This window comes from Hyperoodon ampullatus (genome assembly GCF_949752795.1).
Source record: "Hyperoodon ampullatus genome assembly, chromosome: 8".
Lineage (NCBI taxonomy): Eukaryota > Metazoa > Chordata > Mammalia > Artiodactyla > Ziphiidae > Hyperoodon > Hyperoodon ampullatus.
Window position 1 is genome coordinate 91,324,280 of NC_136921.1, and position 17,089 is coordinate 91,341,368.

Below are 17,089 nucleotides of genomic sequence, written 5' to 3' on the forward strand. Positions count from 1 at the left end.
GCCATGGTAACCGCCGGCTGCACTAAAACTGCCAGGGCTGGGTGTCCAGGCTGGTCCCCTGGGCGTACCAGGATCTGGGAACTAGCCCTCCATCTTATTAAACTCTAGTGTCAGCTCCTAGCAATTGCTTTAAATTTACACCTTCAGAGTGGCTTAGTGGGATTACATGTCCATTTGCATTAAAACAGGTTTCTGTCATTAAACTGCCATACAATAAGCTTCCTTGGGACAATTTAATGAGCTCTAAATATCATCAAGTAGAAGTTCACTTCACCAAGATGGCCAACAAGGGGGGCAGAAGGAAGTGGCTGCTCAGAAATCTTAGCCCAGGAGAAATATAAGTGCCAACTACAGAAGGAGGTCTTGTCTGGGTCCTTCCTCGCTGTGAGATAAATGGCTCTGATTTAGAGCTGATCTGGGAGAGCTAGCAACATTATCTCTATTCACCAAGAGCCCACAGTTCACTTCCTAGGCCTATTCCAAATACGCCTTTACCCTTGACTGCGTCTGCTGAAATTTGCCGATGGACCACTGGACCCTTTTCTTTGTGACAGTATCTCAGTCTCATGTGCTTCACCCTGTCATCTGTCTGTCCTTGAGGAACTTGGGTGCATCCAAGTTGCCTGGGAACAACAAGCACACAGCAGAGCACCATGTGTAGCTGGAATGAATGCTCCCAACTCTAAAATGCCTGGCTAGTTATTACGGGACTGTCTGGACCATTAATCAGGGACCTGAACCCTGGAACACTGGTCCTTATAAGGAGCACCCTACTCTGATCATCTAGAAGCAGAATAAGAACAGGGAACAGTTTTTAAAGATCGATTGTCCCTGCTCACAGGATTGCCAACACTTGCCCTTATAAATACATATACGTGTCTAAGTATAGATTTTTCATCAAAAACAAGTAAATCAACCCCCAAACTTTCTTTTATGTAGAGGAGGAAAGACTCGCTGCTAGACAGACTTCCCGATCTGCAGAAGCTGTGATCTCATTTCTGTATAGTCTTAACAGGGGACAGTAATGTATGATTGAGGCACTGCTATATTTAGGAATGACAAGAAGGGCATTATTAATAGCTTAATTGACATTAAGGCAATTACCCCTACCCTTATTACAGTTTGTAGAATTACACAGAAAATATTGGATGAGGCCCTTTTTCCCCTAGAGCTACCCAAGGATACAGCATTTTATTTCATGCCAGATCCCTGCTTTGACATTAGATATTCAGCCATAGAATGATTCCAGTAAATCATTATAAATGCATTATAATAAAGATGTTATGAGCTATCAGATATTAACCCCCAACCCCTAAAGAGAGATAAATAGTCCAGTTGCATGATTCCCACTTTTGTTTCATAAGAAATAAGCTTTTGCAAAGAGCAACTGACTAATGAATTATAAAATGGTGTGTTGAGCTCAGATAATTAAACAATGCATTTTAGTGTCTAGTGCAGGATGAACACTAAATCATACACAAATAAAAAGGGAAAAGCCTAAACCCCAAGCCCAGCTCCTATTTTCAAATAACATTAATGTTGGCCTACAGTCCAGAAATACTCAACTGTTTTCTTATCTGATTAGAGGGACTTATCAGGTATAAGATCAAGACACAAGTAGGTCAACGAAACCAAGAGTCAGAGCAAGAATTCCGGAGGTGCTAATTTTAGATAAGCCCACAAGGTTATTTTAATGGAGATTTTATGTGGAGATTACCTTTCTTCCCAAAATGTTTAATGGAGCAAAAGTCTAGAAGAATCTGGAACTTTCCAAGTTTCTTTATACTTTTATTTTTTATTTCTGAATTCGTAATAAAACATATTAGTTGGGGGGTGTGTGTGGAGTAAAAACTCTGGTAGCAACTATGATCTTGGTCTTGTAGTGCTGGAAAGACAGACAGGAGATGGAGAGATACAGAGGTTGGTTTGGGTTCTAACCACTGTCCTCAGATTTGTCACCAAGTCCAGCCGGGCTCCATCTAGTGATAAGCCTTGGACCACTATGAAGTTTTTGCCTTACGTGGCCCCTGTGTGGGGCTTGTTTGCCACTGACGGCCATTTTGGCATGTCCTGGGCTTGCCACAAGATTTGAAGCTGAGCTTAAGCACACCTTGAATATGTATTTTAGTCTTCCAGCCTCTCAAAGACATGGTGACTGCTTCAAGGCAGTCTTCTGTTTCTTGGTCAAACAGCACACCACTAATGACTGTGTGGACAAAATCAGAGATGGCCTTGGACTCCGAGTGGGCAATGATCACCTGTGCTGGTGAGCAGGACTTCCCTGGAGCACCCGGTACCTCATGTTCCACTTGGCCATCTCTCTCCTGTGCTCCAGGCAAGCTAACCACAGCCCTGTGCCCGTTCCACTTCCCCAACCCCATGTGTCACCCTCAACTGACACATGCAACTGACCTCATCTTTCTAAGGCTTCTTTTCTTCAAGAGCAATATGAGGATTTTAATAATGCCTACCCTCAGGGTTGTAGGAACATTAAATGAGATTTGTTATATGAAAATCTATCTATGTAAAATGCCTATTACAGAGTAAGCTCACTATTAAATGTTATTTATTTTTATTTTAGCTATCTTGTATTTTTTCTCTCCTGGTTCTTCTCTCTTCATTCTACCCTTACATCTTCCAGTTCTCTCTCTCTCTAGTTCCCTCTCTCTCATACACACACACACACACACACGCACACATTTGCAAATCCCTGAAGACAGACTCTCTGATTTATTCATTCAAGCATACCTTTCAGCATCTAGCACAGCGTTTTGCTTAAGTTCACACTCCGTACATGCTTGCTACCCTAACAATATTAATAATATAATAGCTACTAGTAACATTTTCTGACCTCTTGGTATGAACCAGGCACTATGCTAAGTATCATCACCTCATTTAATTCTTACAACAGGCCTCTGAGACAAGTACAATTTTATCCTCATTTTATGGGAAACTAAAGTTTAAACATGATCTATATCTTGCTCAAGGTCACACAAACCTCATAATTGGGCAGCCAAGATACAAAGAATCAGCCTAGATTTGGAGGCTCAGCTCTTAATTTCCACTGTGTTGAGCTGATTTTGTCAGCTTTCTCCTCTTCTAGACTGGGCTCCATTAAGGGATCAGTCATGAGCATGTACTCACTCTTAGATGAATGACCCTTAGGATCTCAATCTTTGGTGTTTCAGGAAGTCCAGAAGTATATGCGACCTCTAGTTTACAGCTACCCAAAAGTCACCTGTCTGCAAACTCCTGGGTCGTTACATAAAACCATCCAAAAAGACTTTACAATTGCGTACCCCATAAAGTTAATTTCACCTTGAGAGAATGTGTCTGAGGGAGGTGATGCACTTAGTTATGTATTCAGGTTGGTGGCCACAGTAGATGGAGCTGTCCTGTCATCCTTGACAGCCTGGCTCACTGGCAGCCTCGCTCCATCACGCTGTCACAGGCCAGAGATGGCCTCCCCGTATTAGCTCAGAACAGTTATGCTTCCTGATGGTCCAAGCCTCACAAACCCCACACCTCCCTTAATTAAAGAAGTAAATTAAAAGGAATATTTCAACCTTAGGGATGAATTATTTTAGTAATTTGAGATTGAAGCTTTATTGGATAAAAGGACACACATGGGTTTATTAAAAATGCTGCCTTCCTGCATAGCACAGGGAGATCAGCTCGGTGCTTTGTGTCCACCTAGAGGGGTGGGATAGGGAGGGTGGGAGGGAGACGCAAGAGGGAGGGGATATGGGGATATATGTATATGTATAGCTGATTCACTTTGTTATACAGCAGAAACTAACACACCATTGTAAAGCAATTATACCCCAATAAAGATGTCTAAAAAAATAAAAATAAAAATAAGCTTTAAAAAAAATAAATTGCTGTCTTCACGTACAAGAATCTGTACAAGAGGCTGCCTGAGGTGGCGAGGAGTTTGTGTAGCCAGAGAGATGCACTTGTGAAACAGCAACCAGAGGGGCTAGGACTGAGGTCTGTTGCTGCAGAACATAGCCTGGCTATTTGTTGTACACTTGTCCTTCAGGCACAGCAGCCAGACATTTGGGATCTTCCATGGTCTTCATTTCAAACTTGCTGACCCTGAGCACTGTGCTGGACACTACTAGGGTCACAAAGAGTCAGGGGTCCTCTCCTCTCAGGATTATGGAGGCTACACGGCTTGGCTCCTTTGCAGTTGGATAGGCCGTGTGACTGGTCTGTTGCTGTAAGCAGAGGTACTGTATGTCACTTCCAGGCCAAAGCATTTTATTGTCAGAAGACCCTCCAGCTCTCTCCTCCTAAGTAGAAGTGAGCTTGGAAGCATGTGTTGAGATGACAGAGGGCCCAGTACCCTAGATTCCTAAATGACTTGGTGGAGCCGAGTCCTCCACAGGCCCACGTTGTACATCAGCAAGAAATGAACTTTTTTTGGATTAAGCCACCAACATTTGGAGGCTGTTTATTACCACAGTAAAACCCAGACAATCCTGATTAATCCAGGAGCTGACGTTTTGTTCAGAAAATGTGGTCCTTCTTTCCAAGTCTTAACACCTTTATCTTTTTTCCAATAACTTTATCCACTCATTCAGTGGTTTACACAGATTTTTTCATGCTTTTGGTATAATCTCGGATGCCTAAGATTGCCAAATGACACTTAATTGGGCAGAGTGGTGGTTTGTCCTTCGTCCACTGATGAATATTGGCACTGTGAAAGAAGTGGGGAGAAGAAGACAAGAAGAAGACAAGATCGGACTTCTGAAAATAACATGGCAGAATGAGACAGTGAAATACAAGGGGAAAATAGAGAAAACGAAAAAAGAGAACAAGAGAGATAAAGAATGAAAAATAAATAAATAAATATAGAAAAGACAAAAAAAAAAAGAAAAGAAAAGTAGAGAAAACAACAACAACACAAAAGATAGGAAGTTTATTTCAAGTTAGCTATAGCCAGTTGCTTGCAGGTGGATTCTACTCCAGAAGGTATCTCTCAGGATATCTTTGACCTTCAGCACCTAGTGTATGTGCCTAGCATGTCAGGGTCCTCAAGAAATGTTGGTTGAAATCACAAATAAAGGAATGAATAAACCTTTGTTCTATAATCTTGGAAGCATGTGTTGCTTGAACTGGTCTATGACTATGAATAGGCATTCCATCATACATTTAAAGTCAGTGGAAAAAGTGAGAGGGGAACTAGAAATAATTGACTTTGAATAGCTCCTCACAACCTTTAAACCTGAGTCCTTGAAAAGAGCAACTATGAGGTCAGAACAATTATTCTTTGTCCTAGAAACAGGACATCACTGATGACTCAGAGCAGTCTGTTTAAGATAGTGTTTCAAATAAACTGGGTAGAAATGTCCTTGTTTTGTTTGCCTCTGGCTGGGCTGAACTGAGGGTACAGTCAGCATTGAGGTATCTATGGCCTTGATGTTGTGGAAGGTGACAGGAGGGAAATGGAATAAAATTTGCTGAATAATTTACTTTTGAAAAACTTCAAAGGGGGCAAGGAATAGCAATATTACCAGAGAGTTAATAAGAAGGTGGAGCTGGGAGGCATTCAACTGCCAAGTGGGAACCTCCAGTAGAATATTCACCTGGTTGGGGTAATTCACTTTCCAGAGATATATGAAAGGACTGTGGCAGGGCTGCCCCCCATTCAAGGATGCTCTCTGGTAAAGTCAAGGAAGTCTGTTCTAAGGATATGGAAGGAAGTTAGCCCTTCCTCTGGGGGAAAGTATGAATCCAGTGTCTCCAGTCTGTGGACTTACTTGTGTGTGTGTTGTGTGTGTGTGTGTGCATCTGCATACACGCACACATGCTCATACACACTCATACAAAGTTCAGATGTCTAGGACTTGTGATGGGAATGGAAAGAACCAAAAAAGCAGAAAGCTGCTGCCTGGCAGGCTGAAGGAGGATGACTGGTGTGGGCAGGAAAACAACATTCTGCACAGTAGTAGGGTATCCTTGTGGATCACATGGAAGCACAGCAAAAGTGCTATACCAGCTTGGCTGCAGTTTTAAAGAAAAGGATTATCTCTTGGGATGAACTTTCTCCTGGGGATGAACACACTCTCTGCATCCAGATTCAGATCCATCAACTTCCACCTGTCGTCTCAAGCTACACTCCTCTCCCATTTCTTATCAAAGGGACAAGCATTCTTGTTTCCTTGGCTCTAAATCACGAGCTTCTCCTCCTCACTCTTCCTTTCATTCAGTCTCTTCCCCTTTAAAATGTTTCTTGGATTCACTCTCTTCCTCTCCCTGCCTGGGCATATATCTCGCTGGTCTACCTAATTCCAGATCATTGCCCTTCCTATAGGAAATATAAGACCCACATGCAAATAATGAAATAGTATCCCATAATCCAAGACAGAAATGATGAGTGTTACGGTAACAATGGCCCTAAGTACTAGATTTCCCAGACACTTCAGATTTCATGTAGTTTTTAAAATTTTCAATAAAGGTAATTTGTAAAATGCATATGTTGAAAGGTAAAAATTTTTAAATATTAATCTGATTTTTTTTTGCATTTCTTTTTTTCCCCTTTGACCTTCTTCCTCCCCTATTCAGGCAGCTGACCATGTCTCTTGCTCTTTAGCTCAAGGAAGAGATGAAACAGCATTAAGCAGAAGAAGCATTTTCTTCCTGACTTGCGTATTTCAAAAGCACAGCCCCTTGGGGGGATAAAGACATCATTATTAGGGCCCAGGCGAAGGAGGAGGGAGCAAACATGAATATAAGCTAGGCTCTTCCTCTTCACCTCTAACCAAAGGGAAGATCCCCCACGACTCATGGAGGTAGAGGGAGTGAAATTGGTAAATTAGTATGGTTACTTTGGAGGTGAATTTGGCAGTATTTGGTAAGATTGAAACTCTGGAGAAATTTTTACACATATATGTAAAGATATTTGTACAAAAATGTTTCTTGCAGCATGACTTCTAAAGAAAAAAAAAAACAACTTCTGACAACTTAAATGTTCATTCACAGAAGAGGGAATAAATTAAGTGTGGAATTTTGGGTCAACCATAGACTATTCTTTTTGGGGTTTTTTTCTAACTTTTCATTTTATATTGGAGTATAGCCAATTAAGAACGTTGTGATAGTTTCAGGTGCACAGCAAAGGAATTCAGCCATACATATACATGGATCCATTCTCCCCCAAACTCCCCTCCCATCCTGTATAGCAGTTCAAAGACATTGTTTAAACAACAGGAAGAAATTATAGGGGAAGCTAGACCTTAGAATCCAACTGCTTGATAAGCCTTAAGACTTGAAATATAAGTGCCTCGTTTTACAGATGAGAAGGAAGAGGGGCCTGAAGTTAAATGGTTTCTCAAAACCAGCCTGTTGTTTACATTTCTGACCTGGCCTTTTGTCCATGATGTCATCTGATACCCCAAGCTGCCTGGTATAGTTTTCAGTCTATTCCAGGAAGTAGACGTTGTTCCCTCTGATCTCCCCAGTATGCTAGCACAGAAGAACAAGAAGAGGAGGAGAGAGGGGAGGAAGAAGAGGAGAAAGAGAGATGTCACCCCTTGCTCTTGAGGTCACAGTCCAGATGAAAAGCAGAATCAAAATTGGAAGCCATAAAAGCCCCCTAAGTAACCAGTTCTCATATTTCCTACATTCATACCTAAGGGGTCTCCCGGTCTTCTCTGGATCTCCATTTTCTTATTAGCAAAACAAGGGGTTCAACTAGCAGAATTATATCCACCCTTAAGTTCAAAATATTATCCTTGCAATGAATCTACTTCTAGGCATAGAATCTGGCTGTCTAGATCTTCATTGTTGAAATCTTCACCCATAAAATAATGTTTCACCCACTTTCCCAAATCTTTTGTCCACACCCTAAAATTTTCCCCTGGTTGATCAAACCTAGAGACCCTATTTGATGCTTCTTTTCCAATATAATATTTAATTCTCAACACTCCTAAAAACCTGTGGGAAGGATCTTCTGCCTAAGCTTTCAAGAGAGGCACTAAATAAAAATCTCAACACTAAATGTCAATCCCAGCAGTTTTTCAAAGATTGGCAGCCCGATGTCGGTGAAATGGCCTTGGCTCCATCTCTGTGAAAGCCTGAGGTGGGAGTGGAAGTCGTCACAGCCCCGGCGCTGACCTCCCGGCATGAGCTGGTGGGCCGAATGGGAGTGGGAGTCAGGAACTCCATGTAAAGTCCTAATTGTGTGACTGACTTGGGCTGTGACATTGGAGGAAACTGTTCCACCTCTAGGCTTCTTTTGCAAAGGAAGAAAACGCTGTAAAGAGAAGTTCTCTGAAAAGCACATTACACTCTACAGGCCAAATGTTACAGTCATTAGGGAAGCAAAAGGAGACTCAGCTTCTTCCTCAGCTACGACTGTAGCCTTCTGGGTGTCCCCAGCCACATTGCCAGTGGCAGGATTTCAGAGTGTCACAGCCCAGCCATCAGAAACACATAGACTCTTACGCAAATGGCTCAAATTCACTTTTCACTTTTAAAGTAACACACTTTTTAAAATTATTAATGGTTTAGTTGTGTGACCACCCACGAGTGAAGGGCATTTCCCTCTCCCACATCTTTAATGGAAATAATTAATGAGGTGTTAGAAATTAACAACAATTAACAGTGCATAGGAACAAAGGCAGAAGGTCAGAGACTCCAAAGAAATACAATTTAGCTTCTCCGGTAGAATCTTGCGGTTTCAAGAAAGGAGACCCCAGGAGCATTTTCCCTGTTACATAGGTTGCCATTATACTGATCTTTCAAATGGGAAAAAATACAGACAATGGTTCTAGTAGTCTTACATCTTAACAGTATAGATTTCTCTGATGAATTCTGAGAATTCCTAGCCTTGGTACATCTCTCTCGGACACAAATACAGCTGTCACTCCAGAACATGGGCCCAAACACCACCATTTTTTAAGATTAAGCATGTCAATGGAAGGCAGTAAACTAACTGGCACTTCCATCAAGCTTATTCATTTTGCTCAACAAACAAAATAGTATAACATATTATATTTTTCAGCTTAGTGTTAATAAGCATTGCTTGATATATAGAGCAGACATAATTTAGCAATAGCATGATCACTTTAGATTGTATTGGATTCTAGTGGATTTCTGGTAATAACTGCCACTTTGAGTAATTATTAACATACATCAATTATACAAATTACATGTGTGTGTGTCTGTTTTTTTATGTTTAGCCATAGGATCCCTGCAAGCATTATTGCTAGATATAGGTAAATTCATAAATAAATTGCCTTAACTTTATCTACCTGATAGATAAGTGCCAAAGAATGTTACCACCGAGGTATTGGGTCTCCCAGCTTCACGCTATGCATTTTTTTCCCATTTTCTAAAACACAGCCAGAAGTCCCTGAGCCAAAGTCTCACATATATCCCCAATGTTGAAAATAAAGTCAGAGAGAGTGAGTCAAGCTCAAATATACAAATTGATGATCTCACCAAGGATATCCACCAAGGATATCCTACTAGAAAACGGGCATGGGATAGATCTATTCTGCTTCCACCCACAAACTAATTACAATTATAATTACATTACCTGTAATTATAAACATAATTAATTATATTCCTGCAGTGCTTTAGAGCTTACAAAGTACATTCACAGACATTAATTATTTAACCTCATCAGTACTCTGTGAGGCAGGCAGAGCAAAAAACCCACAGAATGGCACCAAGGGCTTCTCACTGAGCCCAGATCTGTTGCCTCCAGGTGGCCATTTCCTTCTCTCTCGTGATTATCTCCTTAAACCAAGCTTATGCTGAAAGTGAGAAAAGAATCCCAATTTCTAGAGGCAGTGATGGTTCTGGCTTCTTGGTCAAGCAACTTCCAAACAAACCAGCACAAGTGGTGTTCAGAGAAGGAATGAGCCAGAATTTGTGGGAGGGGGTACCAGTCACAGTGGCCTCAAGGCCCGGGTTTTGTCCAGTAGGCAGGATCAGTTGGCACTTCCAGAGCCACAGTCCATGTTTTCACAGACAAGAGTCATTAGTAGAATGACAGGCTTTGGGAGCTAGAAGAGCAAACATCTATGGTGCCTCTAAGAGGTGCACCTTGTTGGGAATGCCAAGAGTAAGTCAGAGCCCCACGCAGCCTTGGTAAAGGGAGAGACCCTTGTCATAACACCATGCAGTTCAGCCCTTGGCTTTTGCAGGTTAGAAGCTCAAATGTACAGCCTTCTGCTTGCCTTTCAAGGTTCTCCCCCACACCCACCTCTCAAAATCCAACCTGCCACATCTCTCTAGGCTTATTTCCCCTTATGCCTTCATATCCCAACCACTCACCATCTCACAACCAAGCCACTTCCTATACCTTCTGTGTTGCAGGGCTCCCGACCCTGCCCATCCTTCAAGTCCCAGCCCAAGGCCTGCCTCCTCCGATAGAAGGGAAAGTAGATGTTGGCCCTTCTGTTGAGAACTTAGAGTTTCCTTGGCAAAGAAATTTGTACTCAAATAACTACAATAGAAGTTGTAAGGTGTTCAGGGTCCTAAAACAGTGCTACTTAAAGTGTGAATGAGCGAGGTCAATAGTACCTCGGAACTGGTTAGAAATGTGAACTCTTGGGTCCCACCCTAGACCTACTGAATTAGGATCTTCAGGGCTAGGAATCAGTATTTTAACAAGCCCTTTAGGTGAATAAGATGTTTGCTAAAGTTTGAGAACCCCTGCCTTAAAAGGAGACTTTTATGCCAAGTCAGAAGAGGAAGTACTTCTAGGAGATGGCCCTATAGGACTGATAGGATTCAGACGCCTGGAGATGGGTAACAGGCATTCCAAAGGTGAAGGCAATGGGAGCAGAGACCTGATCCAAGGGGGGTGGTCTGGGAACAGCAAGGACTTCCATATGGCCAGCATCTAGGATGGCTGCAAGAGTTGCTGGTAACTTACAGTAATAACATATTAATGTTATTAAATAATAACAATAATAATAATAACAGTTAACATTTACTAAGCCTTTATCATGTGCCATGTAGATTTCTAGATGTTATTCTAGAATATTCTTTCTTACCAACAACCTTATTGAGTAGAAAGTGTTTATTAGATGATCCCCATTTAAACATAAGGAAAGGGAGGCTTGGAGAAAGTAATTAAACTGTCCAAGTCATACAACTTGGGTTTGAATTTTCACAGCAATGAGGATATAGGTTGAGTTTTAAGCTTGGCAGTCACAGCTTGACTTTAAGGCAATTTGAGAACCATATAGGGATGACTGACACACGGACAGATCAGTGGCAAGGAGACTGGTTGACAGCCATAATCCAGGAGAGAAAGGAAAGGGAGCAAGGATTAGCACTGGGGCAATGGGGATGAAAACAAAGGGGCAGGTTCCAGACAGCACAGGGTCTGAGGAACAGGACTTGACAAGGGATGAGATGGACAGGGCAAAGGACAGACTGGAGTCAAAAACTATTCTGGGAGCTTAGTCTGGGAGGATACTGGAATCATTAACCAAAGAAGAAAACAACAATAATAACAACAAACACATCACCCTCTTCTTCATATTGGACTGTATTTATCAAATACTTATACTCCAGATACTATTTTAAGAGTCTTAGATAAATCAGGTCATATACTTTTTACAACAATCTTAAGATGTAGTTACTATTATCCCCATTTTACAGATGAGAAAACTTATTCTACTCTCATATGAAATAGCACTGGTATCTTTTCAGTGATTGGGCTATTTGTTCCTTGAAAGAATTCAAACGGGTTTCTTCCAAACTTGGAAGCAAACAGAACACAGCCAAGTAAAGCAAGGTTATTTAACCCAGTAGTTGCCAACTTTCTTCATGCACCAAAATCACCTGTGGAGCTTTCCAAATGTGCCAGTGCTGGGGCTCCACACCCAGAGATCAGGATTCATTTGGTCTGGGGTGACACCACGGCAGCATTTCTCATTTGTTGTTTAAAGCTCCCCCAGATGTTTAATGTGTAGACAGCGCTGGGACTACAGACTTGGCCAATGGACAAGCATTTATTGCTTACCTACTAGGTGATAGGTGCTGTGCTCCATGCAGTGGTAGATGCCAAGGTGAATAAGATGCTGCGCTAGCCCTAGGAGTTGGTATCTTCCAGGATCTGCATAAGATTATGAGGGAAGATAGAAACAATGTTAGCGAGCAGAACAAAGGAGGTGAATTCAGCTAATGACACAGAATTAATCCCTGGAGCCTGAAGGAGAATCAGGGAGGACTCAAGAAGGACAGTGTTTATACTAAATAAAGCAGATAAGGAAACCATCAGAGATTGCTGTGTAAAGTTATGCGCCCCCTTTGGAGGTTAAATGGTGTAGACCAATTTGTCATCTTCTGCTTCCTTTCTTTGCAAGAGGAGCTCGGAATGGTTTAAGTATCCAGGCCTGGGTCAGGCCCTGGCGCCTACACTGCTGATGGTGGGACATGTCTTTCTCTTGACCAGTGGGAAAAGAAGGAAAACATTTCAGGAGGTGCTGAATCCCAGTGTCTTTATTTGAACTTCCCTGGACCAGGCAAGTTAGTGGTATTTATGGCTTAAAAGAATTTCTAGCTGTAAGTTTATCTTCTTGTTAAAAATCAGCCATCCCCTACCCCAAACAACCAAAGACAATAAATCAAGGCTTAAGTAAGAAGCAAAGACTTATCTCTACAAATAGGAATCCCTATGGTTGCTAACATACTATTTTTTTAGTATCAGGCATCCTAAGAGGTTAAGTGATTTGTGGGTGGGGGTGAGCTTCCCTTCAACTCGGTACACAGAAGGCGTGGAAATGAGACCAGATGTTGTCCGAGCTAAGGGAAGAAGAGTTGGGCTAACATTTCCTGATGAGTTCCAGGGCCTAGTCAAGGTTTTACCTCTCCCAAATGACACACACTGGGGCTGCTGTTATTCTTAACTGATTCTGCCAATTGATGACTATCCTCTCCAGTCTGGCTCCTTTCTCTTTCACAGAAACAATGGTGTCAAAACAAGCAAGTCTCATTCCTGAGTACTGAACGGATGTACAGTTCTGTCTTTGTCGTCGAGGGGATAACAGCAGAGTATGGTGGCTGCCAACTGGTGCAATAAGCTACTACTATTTTATCAAAATGTAAAAAAAAAAGAAAAGGTGCTATTTGATGCTCACTGACCTCAAATATCCTCTTCCAAGAAGGCTCTGTGCTCTTCTTGTTCACACCTGGGCTCAAGTATAGCATCAACGGTGGGCCCAGATAATGGCCTTTCTACCCTAACACCCAAATTGTGCTCAATCCCCATCCACATTGTATCACAAGAGTTGGGGGTGTCATTTTCCCCTTGTTCAAGGTCAGCCTTATTCACGGGTACAGTAGAAGGAGCCCATGTAAATAGAAGGCCTTTTACACCAAATATGTTTACTGATCTGTCAATGTCACATTGTCTGAAATGTTTTCTTTTCTGAACAATTTCTGAATAATCTTTGGCAATATTTTCTTCTGGAAAATTTGGGAGGATTGCTTACTCTCTCAGAATGTCATTTAAAATGCATATACTCTTTGGGATTTTGGTTCCACATCTTAAGCCGCTTTCTATTATTTATTCCCCATGATACAGCAAGTTTTCCAGTACTATTTATACTAGAAATAATACACACATAGAGTGGTTGAGTCTAATTTAAAACCTACAAGTCATGTTCATGGAAATCACTTATTCTTCACAAACACTATTCCATGTGGGCAGATTGAGCCTTAACTTCCCCGTATTAGAAGTAGTTGCCTTTCTCCTCGGAGTGCTCTTGGCTCTGTCTGTGGTGTAGGACGGGGTGAAAAGTCAAGAGAAGGGAAACGAGCTGTCATCAGCAAAAGTTTTTTCCAGGGAAAGTTGAGCATTCACTCAGTTTTTCTTCCTTTCACAAAGGGAAGTGCACATTGCTGAGGTCCTCCAAAGCTCAAAGGGAAATATGATTCTTTTTCCCTGACAAAGTTTTCTCCCACCCCACCCCTTTTCTTGGGAAATTTAAAAAACACAGAAAAGTTAAACTCTCACACTCATACTTCCCAGAGTTAACAACTATTAACATCTGGTCATATTTTCCTCCAAGTTTTTTTTAAAGAAATAATATGTGGGGGCTTCCCTGGTGGCGCAGTGGTTGAGAGTCCGCCTGCTGATGCAGGGGACACGGGTTCGTGCCCCGGTCCGGGAAGATCCCACATGCCATGGAGCGGCTGGGCCCGTGAGCCATGGCCGCTGAGCCTGCGCGTCCGGAGCCTGTGCTCCGCAACGGGAGAGGCCACAACAGTGAGAGGCCCGCGTACTGCAAAAAAAAAAAAAAAAAAAAAAAAAAGAAATAATATGTTTCAGATTCCAAATTCCATCCCTTTCAACCAGTCCACTCCTCCCACACCCACACCCAAGGGAAAGAAAGCCACTTTCATGAGTTGGGTGTGTGGATCTTTCCAATCTATTAAAAATATATATGTTTTATACACTTATGTATGCAACAAGTAATATATAGTATTACTTTCTATATGTATTTTGTTATTTAAATAAATGACATCATTCTTTATAGTTTCTGCAACTTGCTTTTCTCCCCCACTATTTAGCATTAGGTTTTTGGCAATCTATCCAAGTTGAGGTATGTAGATCTATTTCGCCTCTTTCCATTATGTATATATCATATTTCCAATTCACTACTGATGAATATTTAGGTTCTTTCCAGTTTCTCACTATTTTCTGCATGCTGCAACAAACATTCTTGTGCATGTCCCTTTGTACACACATACAACCGTTTTCGAAGGAAATATATTCAGTAGTAGAATCTATGGGCCTAATGTATGCACAATTTCTATTTTACTTAGGTTCTGCCAAAAGACTGAAAGAGACTATACTGATTTACATTCCCATCAGCAGAAGGTGATTGGACCATTTCCCACACATACTGGTCAATACATGATATCAATATTGTCAGACATTTACTTTTTTTTCCAATTGAATGGTTAAAAAAATGGCTAAGTATTGGTTTTATTTCTCATCTCCATGGCTATTAGTAAGTTAAATTAGCTTTTCACAGGTTTATTGGCAATAGCAGTTTTCATTTATCATATCATTTTATTTTTTACTGGATTATTATATTTTTATTACTAGTTTGTAAGGGTTTTACATGTACCTTGGATAGTAATCTTTTGCATATGATATACATCTTCTTTTAAAATAAATCTTTTCTTATTTTTGAATTGGTAATATATTCACATGGTAAAACCTAAAGAGTTACAAGAGTACAATGTGAAAAGTATCTTTCTAGGTCTATTACCCTCCGCCCCCCCTATTCATTTTACCTTCTTGGAGAAAAGCAATGTTCTAGTGCACCCTTCCAAAGAGTTCTATGCATATGCAAAAAAATAGTTTCTATGTTCTTCTACAATTACTTTTTGTAAACTCATAAGATAGCATACTATACATTCATTCTGCATCTTGCTTTTTTTCACTTAAAGATATTTTAAAGATCATTCTAAATCACTTTACATTCCTTCTCTTTTCTATTTTATTTCATTTTATTTATTATTTTTGGCTGCAGTCTTCTTTTATAATGATGGACCAAAATTTATTTAACTAGTTCCTACTGATTGACCTTTATGTTGTTTCCAATTTTTTATTATTAAAACTTGTGTTTCTGGGCTTCCCTGGTGGTGCGGTGGTTGGGAGTCCGCCTGCCAATGCAGGGGACACGGGTTCCTGCCCTGGTCCGGGAGGATCCCACATGCCGCAGAGCAGCTGGGCCCGTGAGCCATGGCCACTGGGCCTGCACATCCGGAGCCTGTGCTCCGCAACGGGAGAGGCCACAGCAGTGAGGGGCCCACGTACCGCAAAAAAAAAAAAAAAAAAAAAAAAAATTTGTGTTTCTTATACATATATTATTTTATACATGTACAAATACTGGTAGGGTAAATTGTCAGAAGTAAAAGTACTAGTTAAAGCTAAGTGATTTTTAAATTTTAATAGGTATTACCAAATTATCCTCTGTAGAGGCTGTACCAAATTACACTCCCACCAGCAATGTAGGTGTCAGTCATCTTTTTTAAAGATTAATATAATAATAACAGATAACATTTATTGAATGTTTATTATAGGCCAGGCATAGCTATAAATCCATTGCTTGTATTTTAAAGAAATCATTATGAAAATGTCAAATGTGAATAAAAGAAAAGAAGGTAATGAACTCCCATATACCCCTCACCCAGCTTCAATAATTAATAACATATCTACAGTTAATGTGCTGTATGTCAATTATGTCTCAATAAAACTGGAAGAAAAAAAAAGAACATATGGCAAATCTCCTTTTATCTATATACTCACCCCCATTCTCTTCTCCACATACCTGTTAGATTATTTTAAAGCAAATGCCAGGCATTGTATCACTTCATTCATAAATATTTCAATAGCACCTCTAAGATATATGGATTTTTTAAAAAGTAACCACAGTGTCATTATCATGCCATAAACATTAACAATAATTTTTTATGGTCACTTAGTCACCAGTCAGTACACAGATCTCCCCAACCACCCACTAACATCTTTTTACATTTGGTTTCTTTGAATCAGAATCCAAACAAGGTCCACACATTTCATTTGGTTGCTACGTCTCTTAAATTTCTTTTAGTTCCTAACAGCCCTCCTCCCCCTTGTTTTCTCACCATTTATTTATTAAAGAAAAAAGTGTCAAGGTGGTCAAAAGTTACAAACTTCTATTTATAAAATAAATAAGTCATAGTGATGTAATGTACATCATGGTGACTATAGTTAACAATACTGTATTGTATATTTGAAAGGAGCTAAGACAGTAGATCTTAAAATTCCCATCACAAGAAAAAAATTGTAACTATGTGTGACAATGGACGCTAACTAGACTTATTATGATGATCATTTATATATATATAATTTTAAGGTTGAACACCTGAAACTAATAAAATGTTATATGTCAGTGATAGCTCAATAAAAAGAAAAGTGCCATTTGTTCTGTTCGATTGTATTTTAACTTTGTTTATAATGGGTTTTATTTGTTAGTTTGTTGCCATATAAAAGAATTAAATTTTGCTATAGTCAAATTTAAGTACCTTTTCCTCTATAGTGTGTGTTTTTGTATCTTATTAAAGA